The sequence below is a fragment of the Hordeum vulgare genome, chromosome 5H (genome assembly GCF_904849725.1).
Source record: "Hordeum vulgare subsp. vulgare chromosome 5H, MorexV3_pseudomolecules_assembly, whole genome shotgun sequence".
NCBI lineage: Eukaryota > Viridiplantae > Streptophyta > Magnoliopsida > Poales > Poaceae > Hordeum > Hordeum vulgare.
In genome coordinates, this window is record NC_058522.1 from 96,369,239 (window position 1) to 96,392,315 (window position 23,077).

The 23,077-nt window shown below is 41.0% G+C and overlaps 1 pseudogene; it reads left to right on the forward strand.

Annotated features, from left to right (window-relative positions):
• Positions 1 to 21,251, forward strand: part of LOC123396366 — a 37,052-nt pseudogene extending 15,801 nt beyond the window's left edge.
• The last annotated feature ends 1,826 nt before the right edge of the window (positions 21,252 to 23,077 follow it).

The window sequence follows — 23,077 nt, forward strand, 5'->3', positions numbered from 1 at the left end:
ATGTATACTCATTGAGAAACGATGGATTAACAAATATTAACACAACAATATTTATAAGTATAAGCAGCCAAACAATTATTTTTTCAAAGTGTATGATCCTCAAAGATTGTTTCACCCTATCCATCTTTATTATATTAGGAAGGCATGTCTCCATCTTTAGCACTAACTACAAATGTCAAGCATGACGGCACCCAAGTCAGGTAATTGGATCGTACCTTTTAAATATACATCAACTTTTTTTCTCCATGCTATACATGAGCGTGAACCATTGCACATAGTATATAGGTGGAATAGAATAAGGTGATAGGTTTCAAAGGGGTTGAAAAGTTGAGAAGATAGTGTCATATCAACTAGGCGTACCAACGGACTATGGAGATGCCCATTGATAGAGATTGACACAAGGAGTATGGATTGCCATGCAAATGATGCACTAGAGCCATAAGTGTATGAAAGCTCCACTGAAGCTAGGTGCGGTGTGCATCCAACTTGCTTGCTCATAAAGACCTCGGGCATTTGAGGAAGCCTGACATCGGAATATACAAGCCAAGTTTATATTTTTTTGACTCCCACTAGCATATGAATGGTATAACATGAGATTCTCTATATGATGAACATGGTGCCACTTTGAGGCACAATTGTGATAAAGGATAGTAGCAAAGCCCCTTCCCTCTTTTTATCTCATCCATTTTTTATATATGGTGGGATCATTTGGCCTCCCCCATCTTTATTTCCTCGATGGAACAATGCTCTAATAATGATGATCATCACACTTTTATTTACTTACAACTAATGGATGACTCGATATGATGTACTATGAAGCAACATAACTCAAATATGAATGCCTATAGCAGTGTACCAGGATGTGCAATGATCTAGCATGACATGTATTCAACATATGATAAATGGTGGCTTTGCCACAAATGCTATTATGAACAATGGCTTTTCCACCAATACTATGTCATCTCTATTGTTCATGCAAAGCAATACGATGATGAACGAACTAGTCATGTGAAGTGACGATGGAATTTGCATGGCAATATATCTCAGAATGGCTATGGAAATGGCATAATAGGTAGGTATGGTGTATGCTTTGAGGAGGATATAATAAGGCTTATGTGCAAGAGAGTGTGTCATGTCATAGGGTTTGGATGCACTGGCGAAAGTTGCACCAATCCTAGAGGTGAGAATGGGCTATGTGCGTTATTGGAGAGGCTAGCAAATATGAGGTGAGATTGCGCATGTCCATGATGTCACATTAGTCATAAAGAACTCATTTACTTATTGCGGAGTTTATTAGTCTTATCACAATTCAAAGTACTACTCGAATGCCCTGAGGGAGAGGGTTGGTAGGAATTAACTATTGCATGACTCCAACTCGAAACAACTCTAGGTTTTCAACGTGGAATAGAAATGCTCACACATCTTCAACATGCCCTTTTAATCCTTTGAGATGTTCAAGAAGTTTTGAAATATCTTATTATAGACACCTCTTTGAATTGATGATTATGCATTCACTCCCTTTCATATCACCACATAAATATCATTAACCAAAATTTCTCTATATGTGCTACATGATGGTTTTAATTATCACTTATTGAACAGTCATTGTTTTTGACCTAATCTTATGACCCAAGCAAATTAAAGTCACTATTTACTAACTCTCAAACAAATATAAGTGAGGAATGAGAGCATATTGTTTCTATAAAATCTACACACCACCGTGCTCAAAAATATATAAGTGAAGTACTAGAGCAACTGCTAAGCTCAAAAGATATAGGTGAATCACATAGAGTATTCTAACTATTATGGTGATGGTGTATCTCTCTAAAATAGGTCTGTCCAGCAAAAAAGATTGTGAAAAATGAAATTAAAAGTAAATAAAAGAAAACGACTCTCCAAGCAAAACTCATATCATGTGATGAATAAAAATGTAGCTCCAAGTAACATACCGATGGATTGAGACGAAAGAGGGGATGCCTTCCCGAGGGATCCCAAAGTTTAGACGCTTGAGTCTTCCTAGAATATTATGTCGGGGTGCCTTGGGCATCCCCAAACTTAGGTTCTTGCTACTTCTCATTCCTTTTTACATTGAGATGTTACCCAAAACTTGAAAACTTCAATCACACAAAACTCAACGAAACTTCATGAGATCCGTTAGTATAGGCAACATAATAAATACTTTTAGGTACTGTTATAAATTTATTCTTCTTTCATTTTGGAATAAGGTACTATATTCTAAGTTCACCATGGTTTATGCCCCTGATATAATCTACAACATAATCAAAACAAGCAAACTATGCATGCAAAAATTATATCTCTGTAAAACAGAACAATATGTAGTAATATATTTAATTGCCATACTTGTGTAACTCAAACAATTCTGAAAAATCGGGAAGACCTAAGGAATTTTTATACCATGTTGTGTAAAACATGCAGATTAAAAAGACGTTCTAGTAAAACTAGAGAAATTCTGCACACGGAGTCAAAGTTTCTATTTTTGCACCGTATCAATTCTATTCATCATGCAAATCATCCCAAAGGCTTTACTTGGCACAAACACTAATTAAAACATAAAAAAAATCATTATAGAGGAAATAATTATGCTATAATACAATAATAGAAAATAGAAAGCAAAAATAAAGAATACTACTGGGTTGCCTCCTAACAAGTGTTATTATTTTATGCCCCTAGCTAGGCATATTTCATAGTTTCAAGTGTTGTCATCCATAAGTAGCACTCATGATAGATTCATAATCTGGTTTGTTTCTCATTCTAGGGAAGTGTTCCATCCATTTCTTTAATGGGAATTGGAACCTTATTTTGTCCTCTTTCATATCCATGATTTCACCTATAGTTCGTAGGAAAGGTCTTCCACTATAAAGGGACAAGTAGGATTGCAATCAATATCAAGAACAATAAAATCTATGGGCACATTTTTTTGCAATGATAAGCACATCATTAATTCTACCTAAGGGTTTCCTAATGGTAGAATACGCAAGATTCAAGTTACGGGAACATTCTTCAATATTAGTGAGACCAAGCACATCACATAAAGCTTTAGGTATAGTTGAAACACTAGCACCAAGGTCACACAAAGCATTGTATTCATATTTATCTATCTTAATTTGGATAGTAGGTTCCCACTCATCATGCAACTTTCTAGGAATAGAAATTTCAAGCTCAAGTTTCTCATCATAAGATTTTACCATAGCTTCTACTATATGTTGAGTAAAAGCTTAATTTTGTTCATAAGCATTGGATGAGCTAATAATGGATTGCGGAAAGGAAATACATTCTACAAAAGAGAAATTATCATAATTGAAGTCCTTAAAATCCAAGATAGTGGGTTCATCACTAGTTAAAGTTTTGACCTGTTGTCACGCCCCAAAAATTTTCTCATATTTTTATAAATTAAAATATTGCCAAGAATAAATTTTGAGAAGTAAATTGCTTCATGTCTCTTTTCGAAGCCTATTTGCAAAAACTTCTACTTTCTAGTGGAATTTTAAAGATAATTTAATGCTTCAGTCCTTACTTGAGATAATTTTAATTCTTTATATAATCAAGTGGGGATATTGTTTTCAATTTCACCATGTTGGTTTAAATTTTAAATTTCTGTTTTTTCATTGATTCCAGAACCACTCCTTTTTCTCCAATTATATGGTTCTTCCCCAAGTAGAAGTTTTTGAAAATTATGTTGGGACTTGAGTGCTTGCATCAAAACATTTCTTTTCTTATCGCAAATTCATTGGGGACCCTTTTTATAAATAATTGTTTGCCAAAGTTTCTCTTATTGAAAATGGCTTTTAATTTCTTTAAGGGCCTCTTTTTGTACTGGAACTTTTTGATAACTTCCTCTAAAAATTCTATAAAAATTTGTAGGTGACATGTGATGTCCCTGGAGAAATTTTATGCAAAAACATAACCAAGTGTTTGGAAATTTGAGCATAACAACTTTTTCTATTCTGATCAACTTTGATGATTTGTACTGCACACCCTATTTTAATTGCTCCAATGCCCATGAGATTTTTACTGCTGTTTGTTCACCCTACCAAACCCTTAAGTCCAAGATTTTAGCACCATTGGATTTTTATTTATTTGCCCATGGGTCGTTAGTTCTACTCATTCATCCCCACACTCATAACTTTTGCTCACTTTTCCCCACTCCCTTGCCCGAAACCCTCAGAACTGGTCACAGCGGACGTTGTCGTCAGGTCAATGGCTTGACCGTTAACTCTGACTAGTGGGGCCGCATAGGGCAGAGCACACATTTTGACCGTTACGTGGTAACCAGTGGGGCCGCGAGACTGAAACTCACTTGAATCAGATCCAGTCGCTTTCGCGCCGCGCCCTCCGCCCCCGCCGTGCCGCCTCCGCCGCCGTCGTGCCGCCTCCGCCATCGCCGTGCCGCCTCCGCCGTACTCTTGCCGCCTCCACCGCAGTCGTCTCGCCTCTACGGCATCTACCCTCTCTCCCCATCTAGGATTAGGAAGCGATGTCGGGGGGGGTGATATGTCTCAAACGTATCTATAATTTTTGATGGTTTCATGTTGTTATCTTGTCAACTTTGGATGTTTTATATACCTTTTATATCTTTTTTGGGACTAACATTTTTAATTCAGTGCCAAGTGTCACTTCCTGTTTTTTCTGTGTTTTTGACTCTTTTCAGATCTGATTTTGGAACGGAGCCCAAACGGAATAAAATCCCCGAAATAAATTTTTCCAGAACAGAAGAAGATCGGGGGACTTGAGGGCTAAGGCAGGGGGCCCACAGGGAGCCCACTAGCCCTGTTGCCGTGGCCAAGGGGGCCCGCGGCAACCAGGCTTTTGGCCTCCCTGGCACTCCCCTGCCCTAGCTCTTTGGCCTATAAATTCCCTAAAATCACAGAAAAAATCAGGGCATCCACGAAAACAATTTTCCGCCGCCGCAAGCTTCCGTTTGCGTGAGATATCATCTAGAGACCCTTCCCGGTGCCCTGCCAGAGGTGACTTTGGAGCTGGAGGGCTTCTACAATCAACATCATCGCCTCTCCAATGACTCGTGAGTAGTCCACTTCAGACCTACGGGTCCGTAGTTAGTAGCTAGATGGCTTCTTCTCTCTCTTGGATCTTCAATACAAAGTTCTCCATGATATTCATGGAGATCTATCCGATGTAATCCTCTTTGGCGGTGTGTTTTTCGAGATCCGATGAATTGTGGATTTGTGATCAGATTATCTATGAGTTATATTTGAGTCTTTACTGATTTCTTATATGCATGATTTGATATCCTTGTAAGTCTCTCCGAGTCTTGGGTTTTGTTTGGCCAACTAGATCTATGATTCTTGCAATGGGAGTTGTGCTTGGTTTTGGGTTCATACCATGCGGTGAACTTTCCTAGTGACAGATGGGGCAGCAAGGCACGCATCATGTTGTTGCCATCAAGGGTAACAAGATGGGCTTTCATCATAGATTTTAGATTGTCCGTCTACATCAAGTCATCTTGCTTAAGGCGTTACTTTGTTCCTTTGAACTTAATACACTAGATGCATGCTGGATAGCGGTCGAAGTGTGGAGTAATAGTAGTAGATGCAGAAAGTATCGGTCTACTTGTTCTGGACGTGATGCTTATAGATATAATCATTGCCATAGATAACGTCACGACTTTGCGCAGTTCTATCAATTGCTCGACAGGAATTCGTTCACCCACCGTCTACTTGCTTTCATGAGAGAAGCCACTAGTGAACACTACGGCCCTCGGGTATATTCACAACTATCGTCTCCACTTTCACTTTTACTTTGCTTTGTTTACTTTTTGCTTTCAGTTCTCACTTTGCAAACAATCTATAAGGGATTGAAAACACCTTCATAGCGTTGGGTGCAAGCTCTTTGTGTTTGTGCAGGTACTTGTGACTTGACGCGATCCTCCCACTGGATCGATACCTTGGTTCTCAAACTGAGGGAAATACTTACCGCCGCTGTGCTACATCACCCTTTCCTCTTCAAGGGAACACCAACGCAAGGCTCCAAGGCCGCGGGGAAATCCTTTGCATATTTGCCAAGGAAGTCCCTATAGGCGTAGCCCGTAGCAGCAGGATTCGTGGCGCCGTTGCCAGGGAAGGTCTGTTGTCACAGTAGTAGAAGGATTTCTGGCGCCGTTGCCGGGGAGGAGGATCGCTTGCCGAGGAAGATCAAGACAAGAATAATCTCCCGTCAACACGCCTATTTCTGGCGCCGTTGCTGGGGAGGAGAGATCAAGTCAAGATATATCCAAGTAGGTGTCACAAACTCATCTCTTGCATTTACATTTTTTGCCAGTTGCCTCTCGTTTTCCTCTCCCCCACTTCACATTTGCCGTTTTCATTTGCCTTTTTGCCTTTCTCCCTTGCCGTTTTCATTTGCCTTTTTGCCTTTCTCCTTTGCCGTTTTCTTTTGCCTTTTGCCGTTTTCCTTTGCTAGTTTTCTTGCGTGCTTGTGTTCTTGTTGGTTTGTTGAAGTCATCATGGCTGAAAACACCAAACTTTGCGACTTATCGAGTACCAATAATAATGATTTTATTAGTACTCCGATTGCTCCCGCCACTAGTGCAGAATCTTATGAAATCAACGCTGCCTTGCTGAATCTTGTTATGAAAGAGCAATTCTCTGGCCTTCCTAGTGAAGATGCCGCATCCCATCTCAATACCTTCATTGAACTTTGTGATATGCAAAAGAAAAGAGTTATGGGTAATGACGTGATTAAGTTGAAGCTTTTTCCTTTCTTGTTGCGAGATCGCGCAAAAACTTGGTTTTCTTCTTTGCCTAAAAATAGTATTGATTCTTGGGATAAGTGCAAAGATGCTTACATATCCAAGTATTTTCCGCCGGCTAAGATTATCTCTCTACGTAACGATATCATGAATTTCAAGCAACTTGATCATGAACATGTTGCACAATCTTGGGAGAGGATGAAGTTAATGATTAGAAATTCTCCCGCTCATGGCTTGAGTTTGTGGATGATTATACAAATCTTTTACGCTGGTTTGAATTTTGCTTCTCACAAAATCTTGGACTCCGCCTCAGGTGGAACGTTCATGGAAATCACGTTAGGAGACGCTACAAAACTCCTAGATAATATCATGACCAACTACTCTTAGTGGCACACTGAAAGGTCACCTGCTAGCAAAAAGGTACACGCTATAGAAGAAATTAACTCGCTTAGTGCTAAGATGGACGAGTTGATGAATTTGGTTGCTAGTAGAAATGCTCCTTTAGATCCTAATGACATGCCACTATCTTCCTTGATTGAGAGTAGCAACACTAGTTTGGACGTTAATTTTGTTGGTAGGAACAATTTTGGCAACAACAATGCTTTTAGAGGAAACTATGTTCCTAGGCCTTTTCCTAGTAAGTCCTCTAACAATTATGGCAATTCCCACAACAAAACTTATGGAAATAATAACAAATTACCCTCTTATTTAGAGAGTAATATCAAATAGTTCATCAACGCTCAAAAGATTTTCAATGCATCCAAAGAGGAAAAACTACTCAAAATAGACGATTTGGCTAAGAGCGTTGATAGGATGTCTTGTGATATTGATGCTTTGAAGGTTAGATGTGCTCCTCCCAAGGTCAACTTGGATGAAACTTTAAAAGCTATGCGTGTCTCTATGAATGAGAGCAAAGAAAGAACCACCCAAATTCGCGCTAGGCATGAATGGTTTAAAAGGGTGCGTTCTAGTGATGCAAATCACGAAGATCTTAAAGTGCTTGGTGTGAATCCTCTTGAATCTTTGTTTTCGCGTGTCAAACCTATTGATGAAGGGGCTGGATATGAATCCACTTTGGTTGAAAAACGCCCCAATGATTCGGAGCCCACCTATCTTGATGATAAAGGTGTGGAGAGTGGAGTAGAAGAAATCAAAATTTTGGGTAGTAATGAAACTCCCACTTTGGATTTCAAGGAATTCAATTATGATAGTTGATCCTTGTTTGAATGCATTTCCTTGATGCAATCCATTGCAAACTCTCCACATGCTTATAGCCAAAGCAAAGCCTTTACCACACATATCGTAGATGCTATGATGAAATCTCTTGAAGAGAAGCTCGAATTAGAAGTCTCTATACCTAGAAAACTTTATGATGAGTGGGAACCTACTATCAAGATCAAAATCAAAAACTATGAATGCAATGCTTTGTGTGATTTGGGTGCTAGTGTTTCCGCGATTCCAAAGTCTTTATCTGATATTCTTGGTTTTCATGAGATTGAAGAGTGTTCTCTTAATTTGCATCTTGCGGATTCTACTGTCAAGAAACCCATGGGAAGGATCTATGATGTTCTTATTGTTGTAAATAAGAACTATGTACCCGTGGATTTCATTGTACTTGACATAGATTGCAATCCTTCATGTCCCATTATTCTTGGTAGACCTTTCCTAAGGACTATTGGTGCTATCATCGATATGAAGGAAGGGAATATAAGATTTCAATTTCCTCTAAAGAAGGGCATGGATCATTTTCCTAGAAAAAAAATAAGATTGCCTTATGAATCTATGATTAGGGCTACTTATGGTTTGAGCACCAAAGATGACTATACGTGATTCCATCACCTTTTGCCTAGCTAAGGGCGTTAAACAATAGCGCTTGTTGGGAGGCAACCCAACGAATCTATCCTTTTTCTTTCTGTTTTGTGTTTTCCACACTTTCATAATTCTGTTATCATTGTGTTTTTTGTGTTTCTTTTGCGTTTGTGCCAAGTAAAACCGTTATGACTAGTCTTGGGGATGATCGTTTGGTCATGCTGGAAAAGACAGAAACTTTATGCTCACGAAAAGAATTTTCATTTTCTTTCTGAAAGAGCTTTTGAGTTGATTCTTTTTGCTGCTGATTGCTACGCAGATTCTTCAGACTGTAGTAATGTTTCAGAATTTTTGAAGTACCAGAAGTATACGAAGTATACAGATTGCTACAGACTGGTCTGCTGTTAACATATTCTGTTTTTGTTGAGTTGGTTGCTTATTTTGATGAAACTATGGATAGTATCGGGGGGGTATTAGCCATGGAAGATTGAAAATACAGTAACCAAACATCAACATAAGTAGAATTTAAGTTTGCTACAGTACATAAGGAAGTGGTGGTTTGCTTTCTTGTACTAATGTTATCACGAGTTTCTGTTTAAGTTTCGTGTTGTGAAGTTTTCAAGTTTTGGGAGAAGTTCTTATGGACAAAAAGATAAAGAGTGGCAAGAGCTCAAGCTTGGGGTTGCCCAAGGCACCCCAAGTTGATTCAAGGATGCCGTAAAAGCCTAAGCTTGGGGATGCCCCGGGAAGGCATCCCCTCTTTCATCTTCAATCCATCAGTAACGTTACTTGGGGCTATATTTTTATTCACCACATGTTATGTGTTTTGCTTGGAGCGTCTTGTATCGTAGGAGTCTTTTATTTTTGTTGTGTCACAATCTTCCTTGCTGCACACCTAGAGAGAGAGACATGCACTCACCGTGATTTTGTCGTGCTTCACTTATATCTTGTGAGCTAGTTGATTTTTCTCTATGTGCTTCACTTCTATCTTTTAGAGCACAGCGGTGCGTGGCTTGGTAGTTGATCTATGATATGATAGTAGTCTCAAAAGGGGTAGTTATCCAAAGGGATATGAAAACTTCCACCTTCATCTGCATTGAGTAGTTGGAGAAGTTTGATACATCTCAATTAGTTTTGAGTTGTGGTTGTGGTAATATTGAAGTTATACTAGTAAAGTGTTGAGGATCTAGAAATACTTGTGTTAAAGTTAGTTATTCCCGTAGCATGCACGTATGGTGAACCGCTATGTGATGAAATCTGAGCATGATTAGTCTATTGATTGTCATCCTTTGTGTGGCGGTCGTGATCGCGCGATGGTTTATACCTACCAACCCTTCCCCTAGGAGTATGCGTTGAATGCTTTGTTTCGATTACTACTAAAACTTTTGCAACAAGTATATGAGTTCTTCATGACTAATGTTGAGTCCATGGTTTAGATGCACTTTCACCTTCCACCATCACTATATTGTTTAGTGTCATGCATCTTTCGCCGGTGCACAAAACCCACCATATAGCCTCCCTCAAAACAGCCACCATACCTACCTACTATGGCTTTTTCAAAGCTATTCCGAGATATATTGCCATACAACTACCACCATGACATGTGCCACCACTTCTACATTTCCATTTCATGATCATAATATAGCTAGCATGATGTTCCCATTGATGTCTATGCCATGCTAGATCATTGTCACGGTACACTACCGAAGGCATTCCATATAGAGTCATCATTGCTCTAAGTTTTGAGTTATAAGTGTGATGATCATCATTGATGGAGCATTGCCCAATGTGAGGAAATAAAAGAGGCCAAAGATGCCCACCAAAATAAGTAAATAATAAAAAAAAAGAGGCCAAAGAGCCCACCAAAAAAATGAGAGAAAAAGAGAGAAGGGACAATGCTACTATCTTTCCACACTTGTGCATATTAAGCACCATGATCTTCATGATTGAGAGTCTCTCGTTTTGTCACCACCATATAGCTAGTGGGAATTTTTCATTATATAACTTGGCTTGTATATTCCAATGATAGGCTTCCTCAAATTTGCCTTAGGTCTTCGCGAGCAAGCAAGTTGGATGCACACCCACTAGTTTTCTTTAAGAGCTTTCACATACTCTTAGCTCTAGTGCATCATTTGCATGGCAATCCCTACTCATTCACGTTGATATCTATTGATGAGCATCTCCATAGCTCATTGATATGCCTAGTCAATGTGACCATCTTCTCCTTGTTTGTCTTGCAACCTCCACCACACTCCACACCACTTATAGTGCTAAAACCATGGCTCACGCTCATGTATTGCGTGAGAGTTGAAAAAGTTTGAGAACGTAAAGGTGTGAAAACAATTACTTGGCCAATACCGGGGTTGTGCATGATTTAAATTCGTTGTGCAAGGATGATAGAGCATAGCCAGACTATATGATTTTGTAGGGATAACTTTCTTTTGGCCTTGTTATTTTGAAAGTTCATGATTATCTTGCTAGTTTGCTTGAAGTATTATTGTCTCCACATCAATAGAAATATATTATTTTGAATCTAATGGATCTGAACATTCATGTCACATAAGAGGAGTTACAAAGGACATCTATGCTAGGTAGCATGAAAGCATCAAAAAATCATTCTTTATCAGTTCCCTACTCGAGGACGAGCAGGAGTTAAGCTTGGGGATGCTTGATACGTCTCAAACGTATCTATAATTTTTGATGGTTTCACGCTGTTATCTTGTCAACTTTAGATGTTTTATATACCTTTTATATATTTTTGGGACTAACTTATTAATTCAGTGCCAAGTGCCAGTTCCTGTTTTTTTGTGTTTTTGACTCTTTTCAGATCTGATTTTGGAATGGAGTCCAACCGGAATAAAATCCCCAAAATATTCTTTTCCAGAACAAAAGAAGATCGGGGGACTTGAGGGAGGATACGTCCATTTTGCATCATGCTTTCATTTTGATATTTATCGCTTTATGGACTGTTATTATACCTTGTGGAACCTAACTTATGCCTTCTCTCTCTTATTTTACAAGGTTTATTTGAAGAGGGAGAATACCGGCAGCTGGAATTCTAGACTGGAAAATGAGCAAGTCTAAGTCCTCTATTCTGCGCAACTCCAAATGCCGTGAAAATCGACGTGGATTTTTTTTGGATTTTATAAAAAATACTGGGCGAAAGAAGTGTCAGAGGGGAGCAACCAGGGGCCCACAAGCCTGGTTGCCACGGCCTACCCCCTGGCCGCGGCAACAGGGCTTGTGGGCACCCTGGTGGCCCGCTGACCCCCCTCTTTTTCTATATGAAGTGCTTCGTCCGGAAAAAAAATTAGGGTGGAGCTTTTTGTGGATTCTCCGCCGCCACGAGGCGGAACTTGAGCAGATCCAATCTAGAGCTCCGGCAGGACGATCCTGCCAGGGAAACTTCCCTCCCGGAGGGGGAAATCGTCACCATCGTCATCATCAACACTCCTCTCGTAGGAGGGGAGGCATCTCCATCAACATCTTCATCAACACCATCTCCTCTCCAAACCCTAGTTCATCTCTTGTAACCAATCTCCGTCTCGCGAGTCCGATTGGTACTTGTAAGGTTGCTAGTAGTGTTGATCTCTCTTTGTTGTTGATGCTAGTTGGATTACTTGGTGGAAGAGTTTATGTTCAGATCCTTGATGCTATTCATTACACCTCTGATCATGATTATGATTATTCTTTGTGAGTAGTTACTTTTGTTCCTGAGGACATGGGATAAGTCATGCTAATAATAGTCATGTGAATTTGGTATTCGTTCGGTATTTTGATATGTTGTATATTGTTTTTCCTCTAGTGGTGTTATGTGAACATCGACTACATAACACTTCACCATATTTGGGCCTAGAGGAAGGCATTGGGGAGTAGTAAGTAGATGATAGGTTGCTGGAGAGACGGAAGCTTAAACCCCAGTCTATGCGTTGCTTCGTAAGGGGCTGATTTGGATTCACTAGTTTAATGCTATGGTTAGACGTTGTCTTAATTCTTCTTTCGTAGTTGCGGATGCTTGCGAGAGGGGTTAATCATAAGTGGGATTCTTGTCCAAGTAAGGGCAGTACCCAAGCGCCGGTCCACCCACATATCAAACAATCAAAGTAACGAACGCGGATCATATGAACATGATGAAACTAGCATGACAGAAATTCCCGTGTGTCCTCGGGAGCGTTTTTCCTCTTATAAGACTTTGTTCAGGCTTGTCCCTTGCTACAAAAGGGATTGGGCCACTTGCTGCACCGTTGCTACTACTTGTTACTTGTTACTTTTCGCTTGCTACGTTTCACCTCACTACACCATCACTTGTTACCGCTACTTTCAGTGCTTGCAGTTATTACCTTGCTGAAAACCGTTTATCAGAGCCTTCTCCTCCTCGGTGGGTTTGACACTTTTACTTATCGAAAGGACTACGATTGATCCCCTATACTTGTGGGTCATCAAGACTCTTTTCTGGCATCGTTGCGGGGGAGGGAAGCACCTTTGCTAAGTGGAATTTGATAAGGAAACATTTATATACTGTGCTGAAATTTGTTGTCACTTGTCACTATGGAAACTGTTCCTTTGAGGAGTTTGTTCGGGGTATCTTCACCACGAACGGAAGCACGAGGAGTTGTTCCTCAACCTGAGGTACCTTCTGAAAATATCTTTTATGAAATTCCTTCGGGTATGCTTGAGAAACTGCTGGCTAATCCTTTTACAGGAGATGGATCTTCACATCCAGACTTGCATCTAATCTATGTAGATGAAGTTTGTGGTTTATTTAAGCTTGCAAGTTTGCCCGAGGTTGAGGTAAAGAAGAAAGTCTTTCCTTTATCTTTGAAGGACAAGGCATTGACATGGTATAGGCTATGTGATGATACTGGATCATGGGACTACAATCTGTTGAAATTGGAATTTCATCAAAAGTTTTATCCTATGCATTTAGTACATCATGATCGGAATTATATTTATAAGTTTTGGCCTCGTGAAAGGGAAAGCATAGCTCAAGCTTGGGGGAGGCTTAAATCAATGCTATATTCATGCCCCAATCATGAGCTCTCGAGAGAAATTATCACTCAAAGACTTTTATGCTCGACTTTCCCATGAAGATCGTACCATGCTTGACACTTCTGTACCGGTTCTTTTATGAAGAAGGATATTGACCACAAGTGGAATTTATTGGAAAGAATCAAACGTAACCCTGAAGATTGGGAGCTGGAAGAAGGTAAGGAGTCAGGTATGAATTTCCAGTTTGATTGCGTTAAATCTTTTGTTGAAACAAACACTTCTAGATATTTTAGCGCTAAGTACGGACTTGACTCTGAGATAGTAGCTTCTCTATGTGAATCTTTTGCTGCGCATGTTGATCTTCCCAAAGAGAAGTGGTTTAAGTATCATCCTCCTGTAGAAATCAACATAGTTAAACCCAATCTAGTTGAAGAGAAAGTCATTGTCTTTAGTGATCCTATTGTTCCTTATGCATACGCTGATAAACCACCTTACCCTGCTAGGAAAAAAGATTATTCTAAAGCTCCAACTATGATACGTAGGGGTTACATTAGACCACTTGCACCCCCTGAGGAAATTAGAGTTGAACCTAGTGTTGCTATTATCAAAGATCTCTTAGCCGAAGACATAGATGGGCATGTTATCAAATTCTGTGAGGACTCCGCTAGAATAGCTAAACCTCACGCGAAAGACAAATACGGACCTGTAGTTGGCCTTCCCATTGTTTCTGTCAAGATAGGAGATCACTGTTACCATGGTTTATGTGATATGGGTGCTAGTGTTAGTGCAATACCCCATTCCCTATAAGATGAAATCAAATATGAGATTGCACCTGCTGAGTTAGAACCCATCAATGTCACTATTACGCTAGCTAATAGAGACACTATCTGCCCTCTAGGAATTGTGAGAGACGTAGAAGTCCTGTGTGGCAAGACGAAGTATCCTACTGATTTCCTCGTCCTTGCTACTGCACAAGATAGCTTTTGTCCCATCATATTTGGTAGACCCTTTCTCAACTCTGTCAATGCTCACATTGATTGCATTAAACAAAATGTCACTGTTAGTTTCGAGGGTGTGTCTCATGAATTTAACTTCTCCAAGTTTGGAAGACAACCCTATGAAAAAGAGTCGTCTGGTAGGGATGAAATCATTGCTCTTGCCTCTATTGTCATACCTCCTACGGATCCTTTAGATAAATATCTGCTTGAGCATGAAAATGATATGCATATGGAGAAAAAAGATGAGATAGATAAAATTGTCTTAGAACAATATCCTATTCTCAAGAATAATCTGCCTGTTGAACTGCTTGGGGATCCTCCCCCACCAAAGGGTGATCCTGTGTTCGAGCTAAAACAGTTACCATATACTCTTAAGTATGCCTATCTTGATGAGAAGGAGATATATCCTGTTATTATTAGTGCTCACCTCTCGAGTCACGAAGAGAAGAAGTTATTAAAAACTTTGAGGAAGCACCGTGCTGCTGTTGGATATACTCTTGATGATCTTAAGGGTATTAGTCCCACTCTATGTCAGCACAAGATTAAAATTGATCCTCATTCTAAGCCAGTTGCTGATCATCAACGGAGATTAAATCCGAGGATGAAAGATGTCATGAGAAAAGAAATATTAAAGCTTCTAGAAGCAGGAATCATTTATCATGTTGCTCATAGTGATTGGGTAAGTCCATTACATTGCATACCTAAGAAGGGAGGTATCACCGTCGTTCCTAATGATAAGAATGAACTAATCCCACAGAGGATTATTACGGGCTATAGGATGGTGATAGACTTTCGGAAACTGAACAAGGCAACCAGGAAGGACCATTATCCTTTGCCGTTTATCGACCAGATGCTAGAAAGGCTATCTAAACACACACAATTCTGCTTTCTAGACGGTTATTCAGGTTTCTCGCAAATACCTGTTGCACAATCTAATCAAGAGAAAACCACCTTCACATGCCCCTTCGGTACCTTTGTTTATAGACGTATGCCTTTTGGCTTGTGCAATGCACCTGCCACCTTTCAAAGATGTATGATGGCTATATTCTCTGACTTTTGTGAAAAGATTGTTGAGGTTTTCATGGATGATTTCTCCATCTACGGTTCTTCCTTCGACGATTTCCTCAGCAACCTTGATCGAGTCTTACAGAGATGCAAAGATACCAACCTCGTCTTGAACTTGGAGAAGTGCCACTTCATGGTTAATGAAGGCATCATATTAGGACACAAAATCTCTGAGAAAGGCATTGAAGTTTATAAGGCTAAGGTTGATGCAATTGAGAAAATGCCTTGCCCCACAGATATGAGAGGTATACGAAGTTTCCTAGGTCATGCTGGTTTCTATAGGAGGTTCATTAAAGACTTCTCTAAGATTTCTAGGCGTCTTACCAACCTCTTGCAAAAGGATGTTCCTTTTGTTTTTGATGAGGATTGTGAGGAAGCTTTCGAAATACTTAAGAAGGCCTTAATAACCGCACCTATTGTTCAACCACCTTATTGGAACTTGCCCTATGAAATCATGTGCGATGCTAGTGATTATGCCGTTGGTACTGTTCTAGGACAAAGAGTTGACAAGAAGTTGAATGTCATTCACTACGCTAGTAAAACTCTAGACAGTGCCCAAAGAAACTATGCCACTACGGAGAAGGAGTTTTTAGCAGTCGTGTTTGCATGTGAAAAGTTTAGATCTTATATAGTTGACTCCAAATTCACTATTCACTCTGATCATGCTTCTATTAAGTACCTCATGGAGAAGAAGGACGCTAAGCCTAGGCTAATCAGATGGGTTCTCCTGCTACAGGAATTTGATTTGCACGTTGTTGACCGAAAGGGTGCTGATAACCCTGTAGTAGATAACTTGTCTAGTCTAGAGAATGTCCTTGATGACCCACGACCTATTGATGACACCTTTCCTGATGAGCAATTGAATGTCATCCGCACTTCACATAGGGCACCGTGGTATGCTAATTACACAAACTATATCGTAGCCAAATACATACCGCCCAGTTTCACCTACCAGCAAAAGAAGAAATTCTTCTTTGATTTGAGACACTATTTTTGGGATGATCCTCACCTTTATAAGGAAGGAGTAGGTGGTGTTATTAGACGTTGTGTGCCTGAACATGAACAGGGACAGATCCTGCAGAAGTGTCATTCCGAAGCCTACGGAGGACACCATGCTGGAGATAGAACTGCTCATAAGGTATTGCAATCAGGTTTCTATTGGCCCACTCTCTTCAAGGATGCCCGTAAGTTTGAATTGTCTTGTGACGAATGCCCAAGAATAGGGAATATCAGTAAGCGTCAGGAAATGCCTATGAACTATTCACTTGTCATTGAACCATTTGATGTCTGGGGCTTTGATTATATGGGACCCTTCCCGAGTTCCAATGGGTACACTCACATCTTAGTTGTTGTGGACTACGTCACTAAGTGGGTAGAAGCTATCCCCACTAAAAATTATGATCACCACACCTCTACTAAGATGCTTAAAGAAGTCATTTTCCCAAGATTTGGAGTCCCTAGATATCTCATGACCGATGGCGGTTCACACTTCATTCATGGTGTTTTCAGCAAGATGCTCGCTAAGTACGATGTCAACCATAGATTTACATCTCCTTATCATCCTGAGTCTAGTGGTCAAGTGGATTTGAGTAATAGGGAGATCAAATTGATCTTACAAAAGACCGTCAATAGATCTCGAAACAATTGGTCTGGCAAACTTGACGATGCACTATGGGCTTATAGGATTGTTTATAAGAATCCCATGGGCATGTCGCCGTATAAAATGGTTTATGGTAAGGCCTGTCATTTACCTCTTGAGCTAGAACACAAAGCTTATTGTGCAATCAAAGAGCTCAACTTTGATTTCAAACTTGCCGGTGAGAAGCGGTTGTTTGATATCAGCTCATTAGATGAATGGAGGGCCCAGGCATACGAGAATGCCAAGTTGTTCAAGGAAAAGGTTAAGATGTGGCACGATAAAACAATACAAAAACGAGAGTTCAATGTAGGTGATTATGTCCTCCTATACAATTCTCGTTTAAGATTCTTCGCAGACAAGCTTCTCTCTAAATGGGAAGGTCCCTACGTTGTCGAGGAAGTATATCGTTCCGGTGCCATCAAAATCAATAACACGGAAGGTAATTTTCCTAGGGTGGTAAACGGGCAAAGAATCAAGTATTACATCTCTGGTACTCCCATAAATGTTGAGACCAATATCATGAATATCATAACTCCACAGGAGTACATAAGGGATGTTTATCAGCGTGTTCCAGACCCTGAAAACCAAGAGGTATCTGTTTTGGTAAGTAATTGGACTCCGAAACTTTTCCAATAGGAAATTTTCTCCGTTTTGGAATTTATGGAAAATTAGAAAAATAAAAAGCAGTCCGGAGAGCGCACGAGGCGGCCACAAGCTTGGTTGTCGCGGCCTACCCCCCTGGCCGTGGCAACAGGGCTTGTGGGAAGCTCGTGTGCCTCCCGGACTCCGTTTTCTTGCAGAGCACTCGTTCTGGTCCAGAAAAATCATTATATATACGCCCGAGGGTTTTGATCTCTGTATCGCACAGTTTTCCTCTGTTTTCGTTTCGAGCCTGTTTCTGTTGCAGATCTAGATCTCTTGACTTCCCCAAAAGTTCCTAAGGACAAGATCTTCGAGAAGGTCATCAATCCCTACCTCACAGAAGTATTGCAGCACCCCCAATCTATCAAGATGGGCGAGGGGATGTTGCACATCCGTGATGTTGAGGGGCCTAAGAAGACCGGAAGCATGGAGACGAGGCTCGAAGCAATGGAGCAACAAGTCTTCAAGTGCCAAGGGATGGTGGAGCGTGGACTCAACGCCAACCACTTGATGATCATGGAGTTCACCAGCAATCACAAGATGGATGCCATTGACATTGGGAAGCACCTCTCCAGGCTCTATGACAGGGTTGATCAACTCTAGGGCCAGATCTATGACCTGCAGAACCAAAACTGTGAGTATGAGTATAGATTTAAATCAATACGGTTGGCTGTAGATTTGAGGATTCCGACGACTCGTTCATCCTGCCATGATGGAGCACCTATGCCTTGGAAGACGAAGGATCAGACTACTTCAACAACACCACCACCATCACCACCAAAGGAATACAACTAAGCATTGGTATGGGCAATCCCCTTGGCTTATGCCAAGCTTGGGGGAGTTGCCCTGGTATCGTATCACCTTTGTATCTCTTGCTTTTACCTTTGTTTTAGTTCTTTCTTTTTCAGTTTTTATTTCTTCTCTTAGTGGAATAAGTCTTTAGTGTTTTAGTTTGAGTCTTTTGCCTTGTCTCTCCCCCGATGTATTCGAGCTTGCGAGCTATATAATAAAGAGTACATTAGTCAAGGGCTTTGTTTTGTGCCATGATCAAAAGTATGAAAAGAACGATAGCATGAAAGATCATGAGATGATCCTATGGAAAGTGATAGCTTCACATATAACAAGTGTGATGATTGAAACTTGTTGAGAGTAGACCAACATAAACCTCAGTCATTGTTGCAATTAATAAGAAGTAATAAGGAAAGAGAGGTTCACATATAAATATATCATCTTAGACACTTTCTATAATTGTGAGCACTCATCAAACTATTACATGCTTAGAAGTAGACACTACTAGGAAAAGGGCTATAGATGATATAGACACTAATGGCGCACCAGACAAGTAGTGCGCCACTACTATATAGTAGTGGCGCACCATATGCAGGTGTGCCATTAGTGTGATGGACACTAATGGCGCACCACACACTCGGTGCGCCACTACTATATATATATATTTTTGGCAAAATTACTAATGGCGCACCACCAGTTGGTGCGCCATTAGTAACCAGGGTTACTAATGGCGCATCTGTAGGTGGTGCGCCACTACTATATATATATATTTTTTGGTAAAACTACTAATGGCGCACCACCAGCTGGTGCGCCATTAGTAACCAGGGTTACTAATGGCACATTTGTAGGTGGTGCGCCACTACTATTTTTTTTGTAGAACTACTAATGGCCACCGCTCCACCGCCGCCGCCGACCCCCCGCACCCTTCCCCGCTCCACCGCCGTCGCCGACCCCCCGCATCCTCCCCCGCTCCACCGCCGCCGACGACCCCCCGCACCCTCCCCGGCCCGCTCCACCGCCGCCGCCGACCCCCCGCACCAACCCCCGCTCCACCGCCGTCGAAGACCCCCCGCAGCCTCCCACGCTACACCGCCGCCGCCAACCCCCCACACCCTCCCCCGCTCCACCGCCGCCGCCGACCCCCCGCACCCTCCCCTGTGTCCTCGCTCGGTTCCGCCTAACGGAATCGGCCTACGCGCACCACCCACCCCTCCCTCCCCCCCCCAGCGCCATTGTTATCCAAAAAAATATTACTAATGGCGCACATCTCTATGGTGTGCCATTGCTATCCAAAAAAAAGATTACTTATGGCGCACCTCTTTGGGATGCACCATTGCTATATAAATTTTTTTACTAATGACGCACTCCATGGGGATGAGCCATTGCTATAAAAATAAAATTCTAATGGCGCACCGCTCGGGGGTGCGCCATTGCTAACGGGCAGTGCCTGCCCCGGATCCCGCCCCCAAATCCGCGCCGGATCCCGTCCCCAGATCCGCCCCGCCTCTCCGGCCCAAGCTCTCCAGGAGGAGGAGGAGCATCCCTCCTCGGGCAGCGGGATGGAGGGTCTAGACGGACGCCGACGGGGACGCCTGCGACTGGCGCGGCGTCATCTGCTCCTCACCCCACGGCTCTGTCGTCTCCCTGTAAGTAATCCCTTCCTCCTCACTTTTCTAGATATCACTCACTCATGCACTGCTCTGCTCATCACAACCACCACCTACTTGTCACTACCAGCTCAATGCGCTTAGGTTGGGAGGTAAAGTGGGTTCGGTGACTGTGATTTGGTACTTTAACCTCCTCTCCAGAAGAGAACAAAGCGGATTCGGTCAGCTGTGATGTGGATGGATGGAATAGATGCTTGGCGATGTGCCAAATGTGCCCATGGATTGTGAGAGTGGACTGATGTGCCACTTTGATCGGTAGTCAGTCAGTGAGTAGTAGGTTTGAGCTACTACAGGGAAATGCGAGCTGAATTTTGTACTGCTTGCATATCTAGCGACCGCTGATCACGACAATGGATGATGAATTTGGCTTTGCTTCTTGTAGGTGGCTGTCGAACGCGTCGCTCAAGGGGTTCATCGCGCCGGAGCTCGGGTAGCTCAGCTTCTTGCAGGAGCTGTATGTGCTGCTTCAATCTTCATTGCGTCTTCAACTGTTCTCTCAAGGATCTAGTTTCCATGAATGTCTGTATTTTCGGCAGGTATTTGGATCAAAACCTGCTTTTCGGTACCATCCCGAAGCAGCTAGGCTCGTTGAGGAACCTCAGGGTCCAGGATTTGGGTGCTAACCGGCTTGCTGGCCCTATTCCTCCTGAGTTGAGTGGACTCAACAGCGTGAGCGTAATGTAAGATGCCGATTGCTTTGCTTCTACATTTGGAGTTTTTAAGTTTGGATGCTTCTTTCCTACGCAAACTAAGGTCTCGTCTCTTGTAGAAACTTGCATTCCAACGGGCTAACCGGGAACATACCACCGCAGCTGGGCAAGCTACAAAATCTTGTTCAGCTTAGGTTGGACAGGAACAGGCTGAAAGGGTCAATTCTAGGTGGCAATGCTACTTGTTTTTCTCCAATGGAGATACCGGGTAGGTGACTTGTCCTAACTCCTTTTTAATCTATGGTGCTCAGTATAGTAGATATATTTTACATAATAAATATAACTCAATACTGAAAATTATAATTCAATAGCTGACATAGGTGATTTTCTGGTCCTCTGCTCTTGCCTATAACTTATTAATCATATTTTGGATCTCAATTTAGCAGAAGAAAACTTTTCTATGATGGATTAACTGTGCCCATTGTCTGCATACAGAAAATTGTTGTATTCGTAGAAGAGAAAGAAAATATCATCAATTTTTGCAACACTTACAGAAACATTATATAGCACAATTTCAGCACCAATTTAATACTAGAAGTTACACACCCATATGTAATGTATGCCAAGATAGCAATCACAGAACAATATCATATAGATTGCTTTTTCCTCTCTGCTTCATCATGCTCACATAGGGCAATTGAGTTTTTTTTTTTGTAAATAAAGTAGGCTGAAAACTGGTTTTCTTGGTTCAACTCGGCATGTTTGTGATATGCGGGAATGTCAGCTATTCTCATTCCTCCTTTTTCATTTAAATCATTTTTCTCCACCAATTCACATTTTTATGTTCCCTATAGTATACAATCTATTTAATTGGTTTTATAGCACTGTCAGTACTTTGCACTAGACAAAAATATAAACCGCACACTGAACGAACAAGGGCTGAAGAAATATGTTGATAGCACAACTAGCACTGATCTTCGTTCAAAGAGATTAAAACGACGTATGCTCTTGCAATGCATTCCTTTATTTAAAGCTAACTTAAACAAATGAGAAATGTAAACTCTTAGTATGCCACTCCACATAAATATCTAATGTTATAATACTCATGATATATAGATCATTGTTGTCTTTTAAGAATCTTCATCACAGATATAGGAGTAACAATGAAGTTATACTTTTCATCATTCATACATATTTACATTACAATGTGCTTTTTACAAATCCGATTCATGTTGTACGCATCAATGAGCTAATGTCGGTACCTTCTGGGTCATCATGGCGAGACAGAGTCACAATTTGTTGGACGTAAGAATAATTCTTTGGGTCACACCTGTTTTATTTTTCCAGCTTAATTTATATAGTACAGTGAGGAATGCACATGACTTAGTTTTAATTGGACAATGGATTTACTACGCGGCCTGCTCGCGCGCCCTTAATACCACTGCCACCCCTTATCCTACTTCAAAGAAAAAACAACACACAAATATGCATGGACTCAACCACGGGCGTGGCGTGTCGCCGCGCCTACTGCCTGCTAGTTGTTATTATGTACACCAAGTAGGGAGACCTTAGAATGGCAAATAGTTGGGTAAATCTTGATATTGTTTATTCTGACAAGGACACAATTCTATTTACAAATCACTTCTCTGGAGACTCTAACTATTACACTCACTGTAAGAATGTCATCAAGTGAGAACAAATTGATTCAATACACCATGTCTAGGATAACTTGAACTAAAAGCACTTCTCTTGTGATAGAACTTGTAATGTTGTAGCCTTATTTTACTAGAATCAAGGGGAAACTATGGATTATGGTTGCACAACTGAAAACAGAACGTAGACTTTAGTTTGTGCAGTTGTGGTGATCATATCCATGACTCAATGGTATAATTATACTTGTAGCTATAGTTGTTTATTCCACTCAAATGTGCCGGGATATCGGACGTGTCAAGCATGTCTTCTCCATGTGCACCCGCCGGAAAAAATACAAGCATGAATCTTAGTTCAAAAAATTATTACACGATTAAATTCTTTTTTATTACTGACCTTGAATCAGGCTATCATGTATTTGACTTATTTTTTTACTTTAGTTGATAAGTCAG